The 23278-nt window shown below is 41.6% G+C and overlaps 1 long non-coding RNA gene across 1 annotated transcript; it reads left to right on the top strand.

Moving 5' to 3' along the window:
• Positions 1 to 15267: 15267 nt before the first annotated feature.
• LOC138838799 (uncharacterized) lies at positions 15268 to 17473 on the top strand. The gene is made up of 3 exons (XR_011375756.1): positions 15268 to 15325; positions 16225 to 16263; positions 17294 to 17473. It is a non-coding gene; the product is annotated as an uncharacterized lncRNA (long non-coding RNA).
• Positions 17474 to 23278: the final 5805 nt, after the last annotated feature.

A 23278-nucleotide genomic window follows, 5' to 3' on the forward strand; every position in this document is an offset into this window, starting at 1 on the left:
TGTGCTGAAGAGTTTTGTTTCTTATCAGATTATTTCCCCTTAAGCTTCCAGTCCCTTGTCAGACAGTGTCATTAGAGGAAGAGCTTACACTAGTCTTGTTGATTTTGCAAATTGATCTGTTTCAGGAGGAGATAAAAGCAGTTGTTCCCACTGTGCCTGCTGCCTGTTTCTTACTGAGCATGGCCGAGTTAAGCTTGGTCTCCAAGAGAGTGGGGATCAGAAAGTTGGGAGAAAATCTTTTAATCTAATTGCTTTTCCTGTTATTTGTGTTACATGAATAATTTATCACAATGTTGGCTGTCTAGGGTTAAGTCCTACCATTGGCAGGTCAAAGCTGACTCTGAAGAACCATCAGTTAATGCCCTGGAGTATGTGTTATCATCTACAAATGAACCCATCTTTTAGGATCAGGAATCACAATAAAACAGAAGACAATCTCAACGCCAAGCTTTGGAGGAAGAGCTGTTTTGGAGTTGGGGGAGGGGATCATTTTCCTGATGAATTGCTGAGTGACAAAAAGAAAAGAAAAGCCAAATGTGGTGGCTCAAGTCTACAATCCCAGATACATGGGAGTCATATGTAGGAGGATCATAGTCAAAGGCTAGTCTGTGCAATCTGAACTCAGACTCAATCTGAAAACTAATTTAAAGCAAAAAGAGCTGGCAACATAGCTCAGGTGCCTGCCTAGCAAGCACAGAGCCCTGGCTTTAAATTCTAGTTGTAGTCTGGTAAGAGGGGGCAAGGAAAAGACAAAAAAAATCTGACAACCAAGTGGTTCCAAGATCCTGGACCTCAAACTGCACCCAATTCCAAATGAAAGTTTGAAGACATGTTCTAAAGCTAAACACAAGTTTCCTGACATCAGAAACCAGGGAGAACTTACTTTGTATTAATTGAATTCATTTTGGTTGGAGTCAAAGCTGAGATACACAATGATTCCTTGTTGACCTGAATTAAGTTGGGCGATTCTCTTATCACCTGCTCCTAAATATTGGTATGAATGTTTGCAAGCTGACTGATCACACTGGCGCTTCCTTTATTTGACTTATTGACGTAGACTGTTAGTTCACATGCTTTCTTGCAATGCTGGGTGGAAATATGGCTAATGTTCTTAATCTGTTTGTTAGTCTAACAGCTGTGGCTGCTGTGGAAGGTATTTTATCCATTTGACACATCTACATTAATTTTTTTATAAATTGACATAATTATATAGTCATGAGACATACAATGCTATTATGATTTGTGAATAGTGTGGACTGATTATCTCAAGTCAATACTTCAGATACTTTTTGGTGGTGAGAACATTTGAATTTTACTGTCATAGCAATTTTGAAATGTATAATACCCTATAATTGATAATATTCACCATATTATGAAACAGATCTAAAAAAAGTACCCCATGTTCTTCCTGCCTGAGATTTGATGGTACTTTTGACTGTGATCTCCCCATTTCTTCTACATTCTTGCTTCTGTAGCCAACACATTCTACTCTCTGCTTCTATGACTTTGAATTTTCTTTTAGATTCCACATGTAAATGAGAACATACCATATTTATCCCTCAACGCCTGGCTTATTTCACCTAGCATAATGTTCTTCAATTCTATCCACATTGTTGCAAATGAAAGGATTTCCTTCTCTTCAAGACCAAGAAGTTTTCCATTGTGAATATGTGAGTATGAACCCTTTCATCTATTGGTGAGTAATTCTGTTACTTGGTCATCGTGAGCAGTGCTGCAATTAATACCAGTGTGAGCATCTCCTGAGTATACTTCTCTCACATCTTTTGGGTAAATATTTAGAAGCAGGAGTGCTGGATTGTAGATCTAGTTTCAGTGTCTAAAGGTAACTCCATATAAGTTTTCTGTTCTAATTTGTATTTCCCCCAGAAATGTACAAATGTTTCCTCCTCACATTTCTAGCAACACTTGTTAATCTCTTGCTTCCTTGATAATAGCTCTTCAGAGGGAATGAGATGATATCTCACTGTGGTTTTAATGTGGCTTAAATAGTAATTAGTGACATTGAGCATTTTCCCCCATGTGTCTGTTAGCTATCAACATATATTTGTTTATGGAATGTGACATAGGCAGTCCTCCTGAATGATACTGATGTCTGCTTTGGATCTGTTTTTTTAATTTTTATTTTTAATCTATCTTTAAGTAGCTGTAAAAAGGAGTTGCTATTCAACAAAATAGTATGTGAATACAATGAATCTTGATCAGTGCCACCCTTTCATCATTCTGTCTTGAATCTCAAGCACCCAATTATTTTCTCTTTAAAACTTCCAAAGTTCTAAGTTTTTTTCTTTCTCTTCATTCATTCTTTTTTCTTCTTTGGCCTGTCAACTTTTAGATAGCTCTCTCTGACCAAATTCTTTTTTTCTGTTGATCTATCTTGAATATTTTAAATTTTATTGAGTATTTTTTTAAATTTAAGGATTTCTGCTTGATTGTTTAAACAGATTTTTTCCCTTTTTGTTTTTCTCTGTTAAAGAATTGAATATTTTTCAAGCTCATTGAGTTTTCAGAGAGTTCTTCCATTTTGTTTAGTATCCAGTCAATTTCTAGCATGCTATTTTGAAGCAATGGTTTTATGACTGCTCTTGATGTTTGTTGGCATGCAGCATCATTCAAGCATTGAAGGATTAGGCATTAGACATTGATTCCAGACTTCAGATTCTATGAGTGTGTGTCTGTGTGTGAGCCCATCTTTCTAGAAATCCTAGGTATACTCATAATTATACTGAGTGTGCAGTCATTTGCATCATTTCAGCACTGGATGGCACCCACATCCAGATTTGGTAGGAATCTGCTGTTGGTGTGTTTTCACTGTTTCAGCACTAGGGGGTGATCCAAGCCCAAGGTTACCTTAACTTTATGATTGGGTTGTTCATGAAGAACCAATCTATATAGTTACTATTACCAATAAGTAATCGTAATGACCAGAAGTACCTAGAGAGTGTAGTTCACCTCCATAAGTCCTTGTGGGGCAGGTATAGAGACAGATACCTCACCCAGAGGTCCTGGCCTCTGCTCAGATACTATAGTATTTTGCTAAGCTTGTGGTAGAATCACCATCCTTCAGTTCTTACGTTGCAGCTCTGGCCACAAATGCCACCTAGCTGTGTTACACACTTACGAAGACTGGCATAGTCCTGGGAAAGAACCTACACCAGATCAATAATGCTATGAGGTGCTTGTTGCTGATGTGAGTTCATGGTCCAATACTACTGAGACCAGCCACAGGTAAATGCTGGCTAGAATTGAAGCCCTAGTAGTCTAGGGGCTACATGTCTTTCCTTGGCACAGGTGCTGCTCCAGAGACTCCATCTTCAATTAGACCTTACTTCATTAGCCATTATAAAAGTAGTTTGGTGCATTTAAAACTGTTCAGCTTGGTGTGGCTATACAATTCACTTTTGGGCTTTGACTTTGCATTGCTTATGGTTCTAATAGCTTTATTTTGTAGATTCCTTAGGATTTACCTATTAATATTTTTTGTCTGACCAGAGGCTTCTTTCTTCCTTTGCAAGCTATATTTAAATTTTTTCCTTTTCTTATTTTATTGCATTGGCTAGAATCTCTAGTACAATGTTGAAATGATGAGAGACAAAATCCTTACCTCATTGCTAATCTGAGACAAGAAAGCATTTGATATTTACCACTAAATATGATATTAGTTGTTGGATTTTCATAGATTTCATCTGTCAGCATGAGAAAGTACTGTACCCTTTTATTTCCAATATTTTTGCATTAAATATCATAGATCTGTTGAATTTGTCATGATTTTTTGATCTAGTGATATAATCATCCATGTTTCGCTTGCTTTTTTTTTTTTTTTTTTTTGTCGGTCATGGGGTTTGAACTCTGGGTCTGGGTGCTATCTCTCAGCTCTTCAGCTCAAGGCAAGCACTCTACCGCTTGAGCCACAGCGTCACTTCCGGTTTTCTAGTGGTTTATTGGAGTTAAGAGTCTCACAGACTTTCCTGCCTGGGCTGGCTTTAAACTATGATCCTCAGATCTCAGCCTCCTGAGTAGCTAGGATTACAGGCATAAGTCATTGGTGCCTGTCCCTCTTGTATTTTTTAATATAATAAATTACATGCATAGTAGGATTTGCTTGTTTGTTTGCTGAGGAGCACTCTATCACTGGGCAATGGATTTCTTGAAAGTTAAAATTCTCTTGTATTCCTGGAATAAACATTAGTTGGTCATAAGGCATTTTTTTTTTGGTAAAAATTATTCATCTGTGTCCATGAGAACTATTGGCTTCCAATTTATTTCCTCATAATGTCTACATCAATCTTTACTTTCAAATAGTGGTACCCACATGAGATGAATTAGGAATTTTTTCTCTCTATTTTCTGCTATACTTTATGTAGATTGGTGCTGTTTTCCCCCTAAAGTAGTATAATTCACAAACGCAAGGATCTGGGTCTGGAGTTTTCTGTATGGGGATTTAAAAAAAATTAAAAATTGATTTAATAGTAAATAGCTAGTCTGACTTTAAATTTAATCTTATATGAATCTTAGTTAATTGTGTTTTTTAAGGAATTTATTCATCTCATTGAATTTATTGTCATAAACTTGTTCATGGTATTTCCTCATTATTCTTTTAATGACTGTAGAATCTGTAGAGACAGGCCTTTTATCATTACTGATATTGGTAACTTATGTTCTCTTTCTACATCAGCTTATCTGGCTAGAGTTTTTTGTTTTTTTTGTTTTTTTTTTTTTGGGTCCGGTTGTGGGGCTTGAACTCTGGGCCTGGGTGCTGTCCCTCAGCTCTTCAGCTCAAGGCTAGTGCTCTACCACTTGAGCCACAGCGCCACTTCCGGCTTTTTTCTTTTTGCTTATGTGGTGCTGAGGAATCAAACCCAGGGCCTCAGGCATGCAAGGCAAGTGCTCTACCACTGAGCCACCTTCCCAGCCCCTGGCTAGAGTTTTTTAAAGCTGATTTTTAAAAATTAATTAGTTAGTTAATTAATCAAATAATTTTTGAGGTGCTAGGGGCCTGATCCAGGGCATGGCTCCTGTAAGCAAACACTTTACAACTGATCTATATCCCTGGACTTGAAACCAATTGTGACTATGTAACTATTGTTTTATAGACGTCTATTTTTGTGCCTTTATTTTTTCTACCATTATTTTTATTTATTTATTTTCTTCTACTTAATTTGGTCTTACTTTGTCTTTTAGTAGATCAGGGTCTCTCAACCATGACACTTAGTATGTCTGAGTGGACAATTATTTGTTGCAAGGAATTGTGTGTATTGCAGGATGTTTAGCACTACTAACTCTAGTATTAGTAATTGTCTGCCACTGACAACAACAAAAGTGTATATAGATATTACCAAATGTCTCTTAGGGAAAAAAATTTCTCCTACTTGAGAATACTAAACTACATTTTAAAGATATATCCTAAGGTTATTGGTTTTGTTTTGGTGCCCTTTTTTTCTTTTCTAATATACATACTTAAATCTACAAATTTTTCTTTAGTAGTACAGTAGCTGCAGTCTACAAGTTTTGACTTTAGTTAGAAATTTTCCTTGTACTTCTTTCTCTGGCTCATTGGTTATTTAGCTATATTATATTTTTAATTTCCAAATATTTTAATATCTTTCTAGAGTGTGAAATATCACTGATTTGTAGTTTAATCTCAGTATGAGAAAAGATGTAAGATCTCAGTCATTTAATATGCACTGAGCCTTGTTTCATGGATTAATATTTAGTCTTTCTTGCTTAACATACCATGTTATATTCAACAAAAGTTTTGCATAGTTGAGTGTAGAGTTTTCTAAAGATTAATTTAGTTATAGTGACTGATAGTGCTGTCCATGTCTTTTGTGAATTTGCTGATTTTTTAAAAATTTTTCTATTTTTTTAGCTGGTTGTGGGGCTTGAACTCTGGGCCTGGGCTGTCCCTCAGTTCTTCAGCTCAAGGCAAGCGCTCTACCACTTGAGCCACATGCCACTTCCAGTTTTCTGGTGGTTAATTGTAGATCAGAGTCTCATGGATTTTCCTCCCAGGCTGGCTTTGAACCTCGATCCTCAGATCTCAGCCTCCTGAGTAGCTAGCATGACCCACCGGTGCCTATTGCTGGTTATTTTTGTTTCATTATCTGTCAACTGCTCAGAGATGTTGTTAAAATCTCTAACTATAACTGTGGATTGGTTTATTTCTCCATTTACTTCTGTTAACTCTTGATTTGTATATGGTGAATCTTTATTATTAGGTATAAACACATTTACGATTGTCATTTGCTTTTTAATCAATGGACTTATGATTATAAAGTATCACTCTATTTCTAGTTATATTGTTTGTCTCAAAGTCTACTTTTTATATTGATATAGCCATCTTAGCCTCCTAATGCTTTAATATTTGCTCAGTTTTCTGGGTATGCTGAATTACTTTATATAGTGTATTACTGATACTGAATTATTTTATACAGTATATTACTGATAAACAGATTGGTGAGTATGCTCTCTTATGAGCTTCACAGCAGTCTTATAGGCAAAAATTATCTTGTTATCTTTTATGCACAGATACATCAAGAAACCAGAGCCTGATTTCTTTCTTCTTCTTCTTCTTCCAGTTCCTGGGCTTTTGGCCACTATCCTATGTTTTTCTTCATAGATTAAGTTGAAGGAAAGTTAGAGGGATCCAATGTGGCCTGCCCCTTGATAGGTAAGGAAAATGTGGGAAGCATATATGGAGAGGTGGTACGTTTTCTGTCAACTAAAGATAAGAGTGATCACAGTTCTATTCCAGGACTCAAGTTAGCTATGAAGAAAAGCTCTTGGTGATCTTATACACATGAAGAGACACTTATTGTCAGAATTGCTGAAATGAAGAATCATATGAGTACCAGAGGTCAGGCTAGGTTGAATATCATTGTTATAACACATATATAATGAACATTGGCCATTTACTCTTAGCTGTATATACATTTACCCTTCTGCTGTATGTACGGTGCAGTTCAACCTGGAGACAGAAGGGTAGATAAAATGATCTACACTGACTGCCTACCTTAAGATTATATGACTTGTTGATAAAGGTCACAAAAGAAACCATTGTGTCCAGCTGCTATTCCATTCCCTAGAAGAGGTCTTTCTTCCTCCTGGGAGTCTAAGCCCCAGGTATCCAAGCTGTGGGGTCCTCTTGGGCTTTGGCTGTTCCAGCCAGACCCAGGGGATGGAAATACTAATTGTGACTATGTATTTGTGACAACTTTTGCTCTATAGGCGTGTGAAAAGGGTTAAACAGTTGGATAATTTCCCAACTTCCCTGGCTTAGTAATTTCTGGAGAATCCTGGCACACGTAATTTGCATAATGCGGATTTATCTCCTGGAAGATGCAGTGCCCTGAAATCCCAATGCAAACAAACTCCAGCTGCATTAACCTCTGGGGATTAGGGGGTCTGGGTGGGACATTCCTCAGGATCTGTAGATTCCTTTCTCCCCTCATCCCCAGGGGCAGCAAAAGTCCTGACAGCTTCCTGTGTCTGAGGATGACTCTCACCTCCTTCTCACCACATGCCATTAGGGGTGAAGTCAGGAGTTAAAAGGGCCACAGTGGGTAGAAGGGCTCTTCAATCTTTCTCCATTCCGCATCTTTCCCAGTTTTCATTCTGACAATATAGACACACAGTCTTCTGTGGTGCCACAAAGCATTTTATTATTGAACAGGCATTTGTATAGTGCTTATGGTATTGCAAACTCTTTATCTTGCAGCAGGTTCAGCGTCTCAGCTCTAATGTCTGACTGTGAACATGGCCTGGAGGTCACATGATCTACAGTCCAACCTAGCCTTGTATCACTTGGTAGCCATGTGATCAAAAGAGAAGTTGGGCCAGGCGCCGGTGCCTCACGCCTATAATCCTAGCTACTCAGGAGGCTGAGATCTGAGGATCACAGTTCAAAGATAGCCCAGGCAGGAAAGTCCATGAGACTCTGATCTCCAATAAACCACTAGAAAACCAGAAATGCACTATGGCTCAAGTGGTAGAGTGCTCACCTTGAGCTGAAGAGTGCAGGGTCAGCGCCCAGAGTTCAAGCCCCACGACCAACAACAATAACAAAAAAAAAGCAAAGTTGCTTGGTACCTTTCTGCCCTAGTTTCTCTACCTATAAAGTAGATCCTCAAATGATTTCCTTAAGGATTAGATTAGATAATATATGCAAAACAAGCCTGATATGTGGTGTGATGGGTGGCTGTGATGATTGTAAGAAAGAAAACATGCTCCCTGAGTGAGTCCTTCCTGAAAACTGTGGAAATTGTACCTGTACAGGTGTTCTAGAGAGGTTAGCCTCTTCTAAAGCCCTAGAACTCTAATAAGAGTGAACAAATTTCCATCTGCCTGGGATCCAGTGCCCAGGAAATCTGCTACCTATTGTGATGTGGAAGGGGATTAGGAATGGCACTGAACCAGAGAGCTGGCAAACAAGAGTCTCAGGGCACAGTATAAACAGAAAACTCAATTGTGAATTTGTGTTCCTGACTGGCTTCAATTCTGTACCCTGGGGAACTACAAACCTTGGCTCAGGGGTGTAGCAGCATCCTCACCTGAGGTAAGAGGCCTGATGTCAGCACCCTACTTTAAGTTCCCCTTCTTTAGGGAGACTGCTATGCCTCTTGCCATTTAAAGTTCTCTTTGTTGGGGCTGGGAATGTGGCTCAGTGGTAGAGTGCTTACCTTAGCATGCATGAAGCCCTGGGTTCGATTCCAGATTTGGCGCTGTGGCTCAAGTGGGTAGAGTATTAGTCTGGAGCAAAAGAAGCTCAGGGACAGTTCCCAGGCCCTGAGTTTAAGCCCCAGGACTGGCAAAAAAATAAATAAATAAAGTTCTGTTTGTGTGGAAGACCCAAATGACCTCTGCTAGCAAAGCCCCTGTGACAGGACCACCCTGTTCCTCATCTCCAGAGGGAGAAGTGAATTACAGTGCTATCCCTTTAGTGGGAAGGATGTCGGGGAACACACAATAAGAGGCCAGGGCCCTGGACGGTACAGAAAGGCTTGAAGGGGCAAGCTCAAAACTGAAGATGACTTTGTCCCCTAGGATCTTCACCCTGCTCTTTTCCTTAAGGCCTAGGATGCTTGAACGCCCTTGCATTTGGGCAGGCTGCTGACCTCTGGGCTGGAAGGCTAGATTTGTCGGCAGCTTTAGGTAGTTGCTCCCCAATCTTTCTTCCAAGCTCACCCCCCCCCCGCCCCCGCCATACACACAAAGTTAACCTGCTGGTAAGAAGTTAATGAGTGATGTATTAAGTTTTGCAGGTGACATTACTACTATGCTAGTCTCCCCTAGAACTCAGATGATCAAAGGGTGCTTCTGTCTTCTGGTCTCAAATCTGTAAGGCTGGTTTTTTTTTCTGGGAGTGTGGATTTAGATATTATGCATCTTAGAACAGTATCTTTACTAAGCTGGTCTCTGACAGCATCCCTGGCTGTGCTGTGGGAGTAAGTTCCGCCTCACTCCTTCCCTCTTCATTGAATCAAGATAAGGCAGGTAGCACTATTGTCAATATTTAATCAAGATACATAGGAATCGGCTCTGTAAAGCAGTACTTAGAATGTGTGTTTGCAGACTCTGGCTGGGAGCCAAGGAAAGTATTAGTCCTAGGGCAAGATTATACAATTATTTTTCCCAAAGTTGTCACAGGAACACACACACACACACACACACACACACACACACACACACACACACACACACATGGACATAGGGATATATATATGTCTCTCTCTCTCTATATATATATATTCATCTATCTATCTATCTATCTATCTATCTATCTATCTATCTATCTATCTATCTATCTATCTATCTATCTATCCATCTATCTATCTATCTATCTATCTACCTATCTATCTACCTACCTACCTACTTACCTATCTATCTCAAGTTCTTTCTATACCTAAAACACTTTTTCTAGGGATTCAGTCTTCCTGGGGATAATGTTCTGACCTCAGAGGAAGATTCCTGGGCATTGCTATCTAGTTTGTTAGATGGTTTGTGGCTAAGCTCTGGCTTTCAGCTCCGTAAGCACTCTCTAATCTTGACACACAAGTACAATACCTCACCCTATTAACTTTCTTCTGTATATCACTTGCCCTTGCATCTTTTCTCCCATGTGCATGCACGTGTGTGTGTGTGTGTGTGTGTGTGTGTGTGTGTGTAGTTGCACATGTAATGGTTGGGATGTGAGCTCTGAATGTCCCCCTTCTATAACTCCTTCAGCTGTGATGGGATACTTAATAGTGCTCAACCATTCTCTGCAGTGTTAGGTCCAAATCACAGTTCCTCACCAGACTCAAGGAGCAATAAATGCTGTCACACACACACACACACACTATTTCTGTTTTCTGTATGTCTGGCCATTCCCCTAGTTGGTAAACATTTAAATTGTAATCAAATGTCCATGGTCATTATGCTTCAGTGGAGATCTTTGGACAGAACCTCTTGTGTACTTTTGAGAGTATTTTTCTAGGGCAGCGGAAATGAAATTGCTGTGCAATAGAGTATGCAAATTTAAAATTTTTAATAGACACTGACAAATGATGCTCCAAAGTGGCTGCACCAATTGATAACCTTTTAAGGATGGTTATGCTTCTAGATAGGAAAGAGGCTATAAGAAACCTGCGCTGGGAAGTGCCACTGTGGCTCAAGTGGTAGAGCGCTTGCCTTGAGCCGAAGAGCTCAGGGACAGGGCCCAGGACCAGAGTTCAAGCCCCATAACTGACAAAAATAAAAATAAAAAAATAATAAATAAATAATAGAAGCCTATGCTGTGGCTTTTCAGCCTTCCAAGTGGGCAGGTGACAACCTCCCTGGTCTCAGTAACCACACCTGCAGGTTGGAGACCACAATGTCACAAACTCAGAGGGCTATCTCCAGTATTACATGAGAGGAGTCCATCAACAGCTCAGAGCATAGGGCCATGTACATAGGAAACACTTGATAACAGTTCTTATAATCAATCCATATGGGGAAAAAGTTATATGAAGACAGGAATGCTGAGGATATCTTTTCTGGAAAATGTTTAGTAATAGTAAGACCATACCTGGGCTGGTTCCATCTGTCATCTATAGGAAGGGTTTCGTAGCTGGACATTGATTCCAGCCAATTTCAGAGTGGAGAAAGAAGCCACAATGCATGACCTTAACCATGACCTTGAGGTCTCTGCAGCCCAGCTGAGGAAAGGTTAGAAGATCATAGGGTATGGGCATTTGCTGTCTTTATATGAAACTTTAAATTCACAAGAAATATTTCTCATATTTTTAATTACAAAATACCTTAGCTTTTACACATTTCCTCTTTGACATGGCATCTGGAAGATATTCTAGTCCATTGAGGCAATGCCAGTTAAAGAAGAATTTAATCATTTGGTAGGTTTTGTTTTCTTGCTAACAGTATTGCATAGAAATCTTGCCTCTTATTTTTGCTTCGTGTGAGGAACCTTGAGAAACTTGAGGAACCTTGCTAAATCTCTAAACTTTGTAAAAATTGGGTGATGATAATATTAATTTTAGAAAGCTAAACATTGGACTAGGGGTACAGTTTAAGAGAAAAAGCACTTGCCTAGTATGTGTGAGGCACTGGGCTCAAGCAGTGATAAAGCAAAACAAAGAAAAAATTAAAAGCCAATGGTATAGGAGCACTCAGACTGTACCAGTCATTGTGTTAAGTAATCATTTGTTGTGAATTATTTTGTTATTAACATAGTAAGCAGAGGTAGATGGTGGTCCCTGGAGGCAAATCTGGATTCAAATCTGCTAGTGGCCCGCATGGCCTAGTGACCTTGTGTCTCTGCGGGCTCCAGAAGTTTCATTGGGATGGCTAATGGACTGATATGCAAGATTCCAGAAAGAGCCCTTGAACTGTCAGGGTAGAGGGCCCCTCCCTGACCTGATGGGAAGCAAAAGATATTGGATGGATCTTGTGTGGGGACGCTCCAGTAGAAACCACCTGGGTTATGGGCCTGAGGTTGGTCTGGGAGCTAGGGAGGCAAAGGCTCTGGAAAGCTGGGTGAATGTGTCATGAAAGCCTTAATAGTCTTCAAGTATTCAGGCTGGGCTCAGCTCTCCGAAGTGTAGTTTCCCTTTGGGCCTGATAGATGAGGCCCATTGTTGGAAATTCTTGGCTTACAAGGAAGTGGTGGTACTTACAACTTCTTTATCTACTTCTAAGAAACCTTGGTGGTCCTAATCCAGCATATATTACATTCATATGACAGACAGCCTGAAACTCACAAATCTTAAAACCACAATTCCCTGCTCTTCATCTTTCCTGATGCCCAGGACATTTGTGATGTGGGCATCAGGAAATGATCGTGAGAGAACAAGGTCCTAAGAGAGGTAAGCTTTAACTATAGAGAACTTCGGAGCAGGTGGTAGGTTTGCCTGGGCTCTGAGGTTCTTTTATTGATGGGCTATCTGCAGAATTAAGGCCCCTTCTAATCATGCCTAGTAGCACGTGGATCCACCACTTTCTCAAAGGGAAATCCATTTCTTGTATGGACTTTGCTTATATACGAGCTCCCTCCTCAAGGTTGGAATGGTTGAAGTCCTAGCTCAGAATGTGACAGACATAGCACAGGCTCTGGTGTCCTGGGACCTTGGTGAGTAATGGTGTTGACCCTAGGAATGTCTCCCAGGTGCTGAGCTGCAGTGTTGTTATCTATGGAGGAAGAGGCTTGTCAGCTGAGAGTGTGGGAGGGGCTTCTTGCCCCACAATGCATGGGGTGAAGACTGTTAAGCAGTTTTGAAGTTTGAACACATTCTCTTCACATGAAGATGAGATCCTAAGAAGTCCTAGCACAGAGCTGGTGATTCTGGGGCAGGGCTGGGGTCTCATGGAGGAAGACGTGTTTCTGAGACTTTAGTTCTCTTTTTAATTCTGGATAGTTGTGTTCCCAGGATGGCCAACAGTCCTGGTTAGCTAGTGACTAAGAGGATTCCTGAGATGTGAGACTTCAGCTTCTCAAGACTCTTGGAAGCCAGGATCAGCCAATCATCCTAAAGGTTCCCCAAGCTCTCTGCATTGAGGCTGAGGGCCAGATTTCAATCTGCTGGTCTTTGGCTGAATCAAAATCCAATGTCCCTGTCCCTAGCTGACTAGAATCCAGTACTATGCCCGACATCTTGCTTTCTTCCCTGTGGCTTGGTGTCATTCTCTATCTTAGCCTCAGATGCCCCAAAAGAGTCACACAGCCCTGGATTTGCTTTGACAACTGTTCCCATTAGTATAGTAAATAATATTTATTGTACTCTTATAAGGCAGCATACAATGTGTGTATCATTTCCCACAGTATCCCTTAAAGAAAGTATTACTAATGGGTGAGAGAGAGAAAAGGAAGGGAGGGAGGGAAAAGTATTGAAGGAGTGAGAGAGGCCACTTTACCTGCTCCCTGCTTCAATTATCCTTCCATCGGACCTCAGGCCCAGGATGGAGTGATTGAGCATAAGCAGGTAGTACCCCATTCATGTCATATATGGCTTGCACAGATAGCTTTGGGAGAGGGGAAACAGCCAAGTGTAATGGAGTCACATCATTATGTTACCAGTGACAAGTCACCTCACCTGTCTATAAAAATGGGCTAAAGCTAGAGTAGGGTCTCCTTTCTTCTTTCTGCTCTTTGGAATCACCCTTTGTTTGATTAAGACACTGGTCCTGACACCACTTTTTCTGATCAACTTGCTTTGTCCCCTTGAGTCTGGAAGTATCAAGTAGTACCAAAGGTGGTCTCTTGCTTGGAGCCAGGGATTAGAGAGCCGGACAAAGCCAGCTCAGGCTTTTGTTTCCCCCAGAGGCCAGCTGGATCTGACATAGACCACAGTAACTCTCTCTCTACAGGGAAAGTACCTAGAATCTCTGTGATAGATTTTTATGCTTTTCAGTTACATCTCCCAGGAACAAGTTCTGGCTTGCTTTAATCATTTCTTTAATTGGCTTTCAAGTTATGGCACATGGATCTCTGATTTTCAAAACCCTCTAGCAATTATGCAAATGTTTTTTTAAAATTTGAGGTGTAACTGACAGGTGGAATTAACACTCTGAAGCCAGCACTTTCTTGGAGTCCTACTGTGCAACTCATAATTAAGCAAGACCACTTCCCCATCTCCCCAAAAGAAGTTATTTGGATCTTTTCCATCTGGTGGTCCTTTTAGGCTATTGAATTGAGAGAAAATTCTAAGAAAGAGGTTTATTTTTCTGCTACTAAATCTGACATTTTGTTTCCTGTGTATGTTTAGTAGGCATGACTCAGGGAAGGTTGCAGGGATGTGAACAGGTTAGTAGTCCTAGACCAAAGAGTCTAGATGGTACTCAACCCTGGCTGTCCCCCAAGGCCACTTCTCCCTCTCCCTCCCTCCCTCCCTCCCTCCCTCCCTCCCTCCCTCCCTCCCTCCCTCCCTCCCTCTGTCTCTCTCTCTGTCTCCGTCTCTGTCTCTGTCTCTCTCTGTCTCTGTCTCTTTGTCTCTCTCTCTTTCTGTCTGGGGCACTGTTCCACCAGAGGAATGGAGTTTGATCATGTCACTAGGATGAAGATAAGGATTAAAAGCATAAGTTTCAGAGTTAAGCAGGTATGGATTCAAATCCTGACGTTCTGTTTACTATCCTTGTGACTATGGGGACTTCTTTTAATTACCTGAGACATCGTTACCTGTTAGAATGAATATAAAAGACTGCCTGTTTCATTTTGTTTTCAATGATGAAAAGCATCATTATGTAAAACCACAGCACAGAACATCATGCTTAAGTCCTCTCTTGCCAAATGTTTAGTAGTGTTGTCAATGTACTTAGGCGTTCCAACCCACCAGCAACTAATAGGTCATGACACAGTCCTTGCTAGTGAGATCTGTGGGGACCCAAGAGAAGGATCAGACTTAATTTGGAAGAGACAAGATTTACATATAAATAAAAAGTGATGAGTTAAATAGAACCAAGCAAAGTGTTTGACTAAAATGTTAAGTTGAATGACACAGGTGATCCAAAACAGGGAAATGCAAGGCAGAGAGCCCATTTTGAGAAGTGAGGAGGTGCCTAGCATTTGCTGAGCCTTTTGCTTTGTACCAGGCTACACAGGACTGGAGCCACCAATTCTTACCATCACTCTGAAAGATGGATATATGTGCCTCTTTTCTTCACAGAAGGGCAGGAAGGTTCAGAGGAATGAAACAGGTCATCCAAGGTCACATAGCTAGACTTGGCTGGAGTTTGCATTTGCAGTGTACCATGGAGGGAAGTCCTGGGCTGACCTTGAAAGAAGGGCAGGGCTGAGGAACTGTGCCATACTGAGAAGACCTGAGGAGTGTTGCTTAGGGTAAGAGAATATCCCCTAGGGGCAGACCTCTGGCTTGTCATGACTGGCAGGCTCTGGACATCAATGTCAGCCAGTCCTGGCAGGTGAAGCCCACAAAGGACTCTTCCTTGCCACAGCCCAGCAATGAAATCTGATCTATGCCCAGCGACCCACAAGGTGCCAAGTATTTGCCTTCTTATCGGGCTGGGCACATTCCACGGCCAAGTAGCCACCTGGGTTACCTCTCTCAGTAGACCCACATAAAGCTGTATGTGCATTTGCATTGCTGCTTATCCAGTGATTTTTTTGGTGCATTTTTGAGAGTCTGGCTTGTCTACCAGGGGGCCAGGGTGAGTGTACCTAGGATTAGGATATATTGGCACAAGTCTAGGCTCTAGTTGGGTGAGGATCTGGATTTGAATCTTGCCCTACGTAGGCATATGACATTTGGTAGGTCAATTCAGTGCATCAGGCCTAGGTCCTTTACCATAAAATTAGAACGATAAAAAATATCTGTCCTTAGTTTTGTTTTGAATATTAACTATTATAAAGAGCCTGATCTACCTGATAAATATTTCAAAAAAAGCTGGTTATTGTTTTTAAATGGTGTTAGCTACTTGGAGAATCTGGAGAGTTCTGAGCTTTGTCATAGGGCCTAGGTAGGAGGGGTGGGGCTGGGGAGTGGGCAGGGATGAGTAGAAGAGTCAGGTGATGCTGCCATGACATCTTGCTTGCTTTCATTTGGTAGATTCAGCCGTCCGTACTGACTGGCGTGTGGGAATATGAGCCGGGACTGAGTGGTGGAAATCCTGGGCTTCACCTGATAACTTGGAAAGACTTGTATGATTGTGATGAAACTTTATCCCTAAAAACATTTCTTTTTTTTTTTTTTTTGCTGGGCTAAATCTGGTCTTGTGAAGTTGGCTCCAGTGGATCTCAGCTGGGAACCATGACCAAAGGTGAGAGCGTGGTTGTCCTATGCATGTTGCTCACCTAGTAGATCCAAGGCTGGTGAAAGGAGAATACAGAACCTGGGAGGTAGGTTTATACCCCAGATTGCCACCTGTAAGGACCTGGCAGCTCCTTATCTCCTTCCTACCCCCTTTCTCACATCAGAAGGGCTACCCTTTATCCTTTACCTTTTAGCTCTTTTGGACATTATGATAAGCAAACAAACATCACTTAAATGACTTCCCAAGACCACACTTCCAAGAGTCCCCAAACAAGGCACTGTGCTGTGATTAGACCCTGCCTGTTGACCCTCAGCCAGATCCACCTGGAACTTTCTTAAAGAAGTTCTGGGCCAGCTGTCCCGTTTTGAGAGCCTGAGGTTTTCCTTTGGCTCCCCAATCACTGTGCTTTTCCCCAACTAAATCATTGTGCTCTGCCGATACCAACTGAATATTTGCATAGTGTATCTCCAAGAACAATCTCAGGCCCAAACCTTCCACTTTATGAGAAGTTGGCTAACTGTACTCAGCACTGTTGGTCTGTTGCCAGCAAGAAGATGAAGCCAATAGACTCTTTCAGGGAGCTGTAAATATTCTTCAGCTGTTGCCAAAAAAAAAAAAAAAGGTCTAAAATGGACTGTACGGTGTTTCTACAGACTTGTTCAGGAGCTTGGATCTGGCTTTATGGAGAGTCCGTAGAGGACAGTCTAGATGGGCCCAGGGGGGTTGATTTTAAGCATTCCAGCCTAATATCAACATGTTTCTCAAAACATTAGCTGACCAACTGCCAATTTTTGAAGGCCCTGCCAGGTGAACGTAGCACAGAGTTGGTTGGGGGTGAGGGTGAAGGGTAGTTCTGCTCAGTTCTGGCCTCTTTTCTGATTGTCAGAAAGCAGTACAATTCTTGAGAGGTGGCAGATCTAAGGCTCAGACTGGAATTTTCTTTTCTTTGAAAATGTGGTGGAAACTTACAGGGGCTTGAAGAGATTCTGTGGCTTTTTAAGAGTCCTTCCTTCTCTTGGCTTTGTACATGTTACAGGAGCAGGCGGAGGCTGACTGCTCTAAGCACCAGGGAGGAAGAGGAAGAAGCGGATGAAGAGGAGGAAAAGGGTTTTCATGGTGAACGATATTAGGCCAGGAACAGAGTTCTTGATTTTCATCTAATCAGGATACATATGAGTCTGAGACCTCAGCTTAGTGTTAATTTATCCTTGCTCTAATATGGACAGTTGGGTACCATATGCCCACTCCTTGAGGACACTGGAGATAGAGGCAGGTACTAATTGCATGGCTCAGGCTCTGAACTGGTCTGATTGGTAGTTTTGGACACTTGTGCCTCAGGTTGAAGTCCTAGTTTTGACTGCCACCCTCCCCCGCCACCCAGGTCTCTTCCATTTTTCTGCACTGGCAGATCTAGTATTGATGAGGGCTGCTTTGCTTCCGAGGTGGCACCTTGAAGCTGAATCCTCAGGAGGGGAGCGCTGTGTTCTCACATGGTGTATCATTTAAAAATGGTTTAAGCTATTCATCATGGAGCTGCTAACCACAGCCAACTTACAAAGACTTGTTTTAAAATATTCTTTGCATAGGATCTCACTTAATGTTTGCAAGTTAACGAGGCAAGCACTTTTCTTACCCTTGGTTTGTAGAAAACCCGCATGGCTGAGTGACATTAGGTGACTTGTCCAGAGTCAACACATTAGCAAGTAGAACCCTTTTTTCCCCCCAAACACTAAAGTTTACCTGAAACCAAATATGTTGGCATTTCAAGTACTACAACCACTGGACGTAACCTGGTTTCAGTTTAATCTTACTGATTTTCCAAGATACTTGGAGAGCCTTCACATAGTGTGATAAAGTCATTTTGCACCTGTGCATACTTACTAGCAAGAAGAGCAAGAATAGCAACCACTCATTAAATACTTAGAGCTTATGGCACTTGTATTCCATGCCTGAATTTTTATATCTTTTCTGATTTACTTTATAGAATTAAAGAATTTCACACAAAAGTAGAAGCTTTTGTCAACAGGGGCTAAAAGTGTCTTAATTACATTTCTATCTTGGAAGTAGGTAGAAATGTTTTGTGGGGGGTAGTAGCAACACAGTTAATGTCTCTCCAATGTGGAGCAGCCAGGAAGCTTCAGGCTCTTTCCAAGAATGTCCCTCACAAGGATCTTTCCACTTTTCTTCAGGATATTTAAAACAGTAATTCAGAGGCATCACGTGATACAGGGATATGCAGTATCCCCATTACAGCCCACAAGTTTTCCTCTAGCACTTTCCAGTTCAGCATTGTGTTGTCAGAGTGAATGGTGTGTGTGCTCATTCTGCTCAAGGACAGCCTACCTACCACAGGAGAAGTCTGTTCTAGAAGACTAGCAGAGCCCTGTGATGTGTTGGCCACATGGAGCTGAGACAGGGCATTTCCTCCCACTCTCACGCCCGCTGCAGAATGGGCTTCATTTCTACAAGTTCCTCTTGCATCAGGTAGAGAGAGTGGACTACAACTCTCCAACTCCATTTCCACATAAAGAAAAACAGCCCAGACTTACAGCTCTAGAGCCAGACAGACCCGAGTCTGACCTCAAGTTTCCCCCACTTATTTGCTCTGTGATGCTAGACAAGTGTCTTAATCTCTCAGGGCTGACACTGAGTGATCAAAGCATGCAAACCAATAGAATGAAACCCAGTCATTCACCTTTACTAGGTGAAGAAGGGATAGGCAATGGGATTATACAGATTTGGGTTGGAATTCTGGTCCTTTATATCATTGGCTTGGAATTTGGCTCAGACTCTCTGAATCTGTTTTCTCATTAAAATTAGAATAACAATGCCCACCCTATTGGCTGGCAATAGGGGCCAGATGACATAATAGTATGTCTATGTGATCTTGTGGAGGAATCTGGTATACAGCAGACATGATATAACCAGGAGAGGCAGGAATTAGCAGAGGCCAGTGGTCAAAATCAGTGAAAATAAGATTTTCCCCCAAAGCAGAAGGAAAGTCCAAAATTCAGTTAAGTAGAGAAGTCTTTTCTCTGACTTCTTGAGACTTTTCCTTTCTTAGGAATTTTCTCAGATTTCTGTGCTATGTGTGACTGATGATGTTTTCTTTTTTTGTTTGTTCTTCTTGTTGTTGTTATTTGCCAGGTCTAGGGCTTGAACTCTTGCTCAGAGTTTTTTCTATCTCAGCTGGCACTCTACCACTTGAGCCAGGTCCCCAGCCCTCTTTGCTTCTGGATAGTGTCTTGTGCTTTTTGCCTGGGGCTGGCCTTAGACTTCCATCCTCTCCCATGTTGCCGGAAATACAGACTTGACAATATTTTTATCTTTCCAAGGAAGGATGAGCTCTTGTCTCAGAGTCTTGGAGAATTTGAAAGGTCTTAGATGTTGTAGGATGTGATATCTTTGGGATGACATTTTGTGTGACATTATTGTTGACAGTCAGTGCAAGAAAATAGGATTCTACAACTCGTCCACAGGATGAAACCAGTTTTCAAGGGGCATACAGAATGACTGGGTTTCATTCTATTGGTTTGCATGCTTTGATCACTCAATGTCAGCCCTGAGAGATTAAGACACTTGTCTAGCATCACAGAGCAAATAAATGGGGAAACTTGAGGTCAGACTCGGGTCTGTCTGGCTCTAGAGCTCTACGTCTGGGCTGTTTTTCTTTATGTGGAAATGGAGTTGGAGAGTTGTAGTCCACTCTCTCTACCTGATGCAAGAGGAACTTGTAGAAATGAATCCCATTCTGTAGTGGGAGTGGGAGTAGGAGGAAACACCCTGTCTCAGCTCCATGCTGCTAACCACATCACAGGGCTCTGCTAGTCTTCCACAGATGGATTCCTCCAGTTAATCATTGAGCTCCCACTCCCCAGCCAAGAAGAGGTTGATGGGCCAGGCTGAGAATTTCCATAAATGAATGCTGACCAACAGTAGCTCTTACTCTAGCCATTCACTTACAGGGGAGACACAGGCTTGAAGAGGAGCAGCCATGGCCATTGGAGCTTTGATCCTTCTATTTGCTTCCTTGTACAAAGTGGAGAGAAGACAGAAGCCTTTGCAATTTAGCTGCCAGTGAATGCTGAAAGCTCTCTAAAGAGAAATTTCAAGGAGTCAGCCATGATTCTCCATCTGTCTTTGTTTAGTTCTGCCTGCTAAACCATGAATAGTTGGGGTCCCCATGTGGACAGTGGGATCTGGCCTTCAAGTCACTCCCAGGAGTAGAGTGAGAAAGAGAATCAGGTGGGGCTAGGAGCTCCAAAGCTTTAGCTGACACACTCATTTGTAGAGACCTTCCAGTACTGCAGCTCCTCTGGTTCTAGATATCTGTACAGGCATAGGTGGATGTTCTGGCTATATTTTTTTTTCCATTTTGAACAGTGTGGTGTCCAAAAGGTGAGGTGTGGGGACTGGAGCCATCTTATCCTTGCAGGGCCATCTTCCCTGTCCTTCCCCAATTATGATGATTTGGGCACACTAGTCCTTCAAAGACTACAGAATGAGCAACAGGCTACGACCACAGGAAGAAACAAGTGTATGACTTATTCAGACCAGAAAAGCACAGAAAAATGGAGACACTAAGTTCCACAGAGAGTAAGTGCACTTTTCTACCTGACCAGTGAAAAGGGACAATGGTAACAGGAAGAATGTCCCGGAACAGTATGGTGGGTGGGATTATTAACAACCTTATCCGTATGTTCCCAGCTGCTGGACGTTCCAATGCAACATGGAGCAAGCAAAGGGAGAGACAGTCAGAATATAGGAAGTTTAACAAGCTGTCAAATCTTTTACCCTCCATGCCAGAGTTCTCTTATAATAACAAATAATAAGAGTTCTCTTTATAATAATAACAACACACAGGGACTGAGATGTTTTTACCATTGGTTGGGGCTTGTGCCTTTTATGCCTCTTTAAAAATATCTTTCAACAACCTTATATGTTTGGAAGGATCACCAAAACTTGTGTTTTGTGTTTGTCCCTTAAAGTGACTTCAAAAATTCAGTAGGCACCTCATCTATTCCTTTGCCTTCAGAAACCATCTGTTTTTGTTATTGGGCTGAGACCCACAAAGGAGCAGTGATAACTTTATGTTCGGCGGACAACACTGGACTAGAAAGGCCAACTATCTTTCCTATCAAAAGGTTGTCTCTTCCTTGGTGGGTCACCTTGCTGCTCAACTCCATATTGTCATCTGTGAAATGAGGTTTGTTTTCAACACTGAATCAAGATCTTCAGCAAAGGTTTTAGTTTTCTTAAAATAGAAAGTCTTGCTGCATAGAAACACATATACACTTCCAGCAAATAAAAGCATGTATAAAAATATTGAAAATGGCCAGGCAATCACGGGCTCAAAGCCTTCATCATAGCTACTCAGGAGGCTGAGATCTGAGGATCACTGTTTGAAACCATCTGGGGCAGAAAAGTCTGCAAGACTCTCATCTCCAATTAACTACCAAAAAATGGTCGTCATCGTGTTATTCAGTCATGGTTGAGGAGCACTGAACGAGGTAATCTTTAGGTTCCTTTCAGGGAAATTTATCTAAGCCCTTCTTGTAACTACTGATATGTTCAATGGGTAAGGGTAAGACTTTTTTTTTAAGTTTATTACTTGCTTTGTAAGAATTTTCTTGTACTTGTCTAAAGTCACTCCTTCTCTGAGTGACCTGAACTCCAACCCCTTTCACTTGCAACCATCTTCCTCCTCTAGCTGAGTGCTGGAGTTGCTGCTTCTCAGCTGATGACTTTGCCCATGACTGTGATCTTTGCCATAAGCCACTGTCACACACTGTCAGCTCCGTGTGAGTTTCAATAGAGTGGATGAACTGGAGAGGCGATATGACTTACTGATTGAAATTTTAAAAATCACCTCCTCTTTTTGACCTTTGGCTTCGCATTTGCATTTTGGAGGCACGCAGTCAGTTTGCTTATGGTAAACACATACTATATGGTTTTATTAATTTCTCTGATGGTTTTGAATAACAAGCTTATTCATGTATTTAAACTTGTGGTTGTAATTGTATTAAATGCCTCTGCTGGGAAGACTCAACTATAGAGATGCAGATAACTTTTAAGGCAAAAGAGCAAGTCCAACATGATGATTCTTCTAGGTAGAATGAATGGAAAGCTTACGAGGGCTACTGGAAGTTCAGACATCAGATAACCTGAGCTGGGGAACTCACCTGATTTACAGGTTGTGTGACTTCAGGCAAGTTATTTTATCTTTCTAAGTTCCACTTCCATCATCTATAAAAAATGAGCAGTTAAAGAATGGCATCCAGGAAAGTTGTATTTGGTGCCAACCAATGAAGACCTTGGTTTCTTTGCTCACATCCCTTGGACACAGCTGTTGGCTTAGAGTGGAGAATACCTTTGGCTTTTGGAGGGGTCTGGTTTGAGTGAGTAGATACCTGTTGATAACAGGCCAATTTCAAATGAGTTTCAAGGCATTAAAAACAACTAGTTCCATTGGCATCTCAGAAAAGCCACGATTGTTCTATTTCCCTGGCACAACTATTTCACAAGGCGTGCTGCAACTTGTCCTATTTGCCCAAGCCTCGGTTAAGTCCCCAGGAAGAGGACAATGACATGGTGTCATTTGGAAAGTATAGCTGTCTCCTGACAGGAAGAAGCCCATTGGAAGAGGAGGTTGGTCAGCTTGTGCCTCTATCTCGTTCGCCACTCTATAGGACTTCTGCAGTTCCGCTGCCTGGGATCTTGGTGTCTTGTAGATTAGCTTTGCTCTTTCTGGGAGCACTGGCTTAGTTGGGATGAGAACACACCTGTGTGTGGTGTTTGATGATTCTGTGGGTTTTTGAGCAGTCTTCCCCAAAGGGTGGTACCAACATTCCACCACTACAGAATAAGGAGCAGGGCTGTGGGTTCCTTCAGACCCAAAGCTGGGGACTTACTGGCTGAGTGATTCTGGGCAAGGTGACTTAACTTCTCTGAGCATTATACTCTTTATATTGCCATCCGTGCTGTTCTTAGATGAGATGATGTATGAGAAAACCCGTGGGCA

The sequence above is a fragment of the Dipodomys merriami genome, unplaced genomic scaffold (genome assembly GCF_024711535.1).
Source record: "Dipodomys merriami isolate MVZ:Mamm:240054 unplaced genomic scaffold, mDipMer1.0.p SCAF_29, whole genome shotgun sequence".
In the NCBI taxonomy this organism is placed as follows: domain Eukaryota; kingdom Metazoa; phylum Chordata; class Mammalia; order Rodentia; family Heteromyidae; genus Dipodomys; species Dipodomys merriami.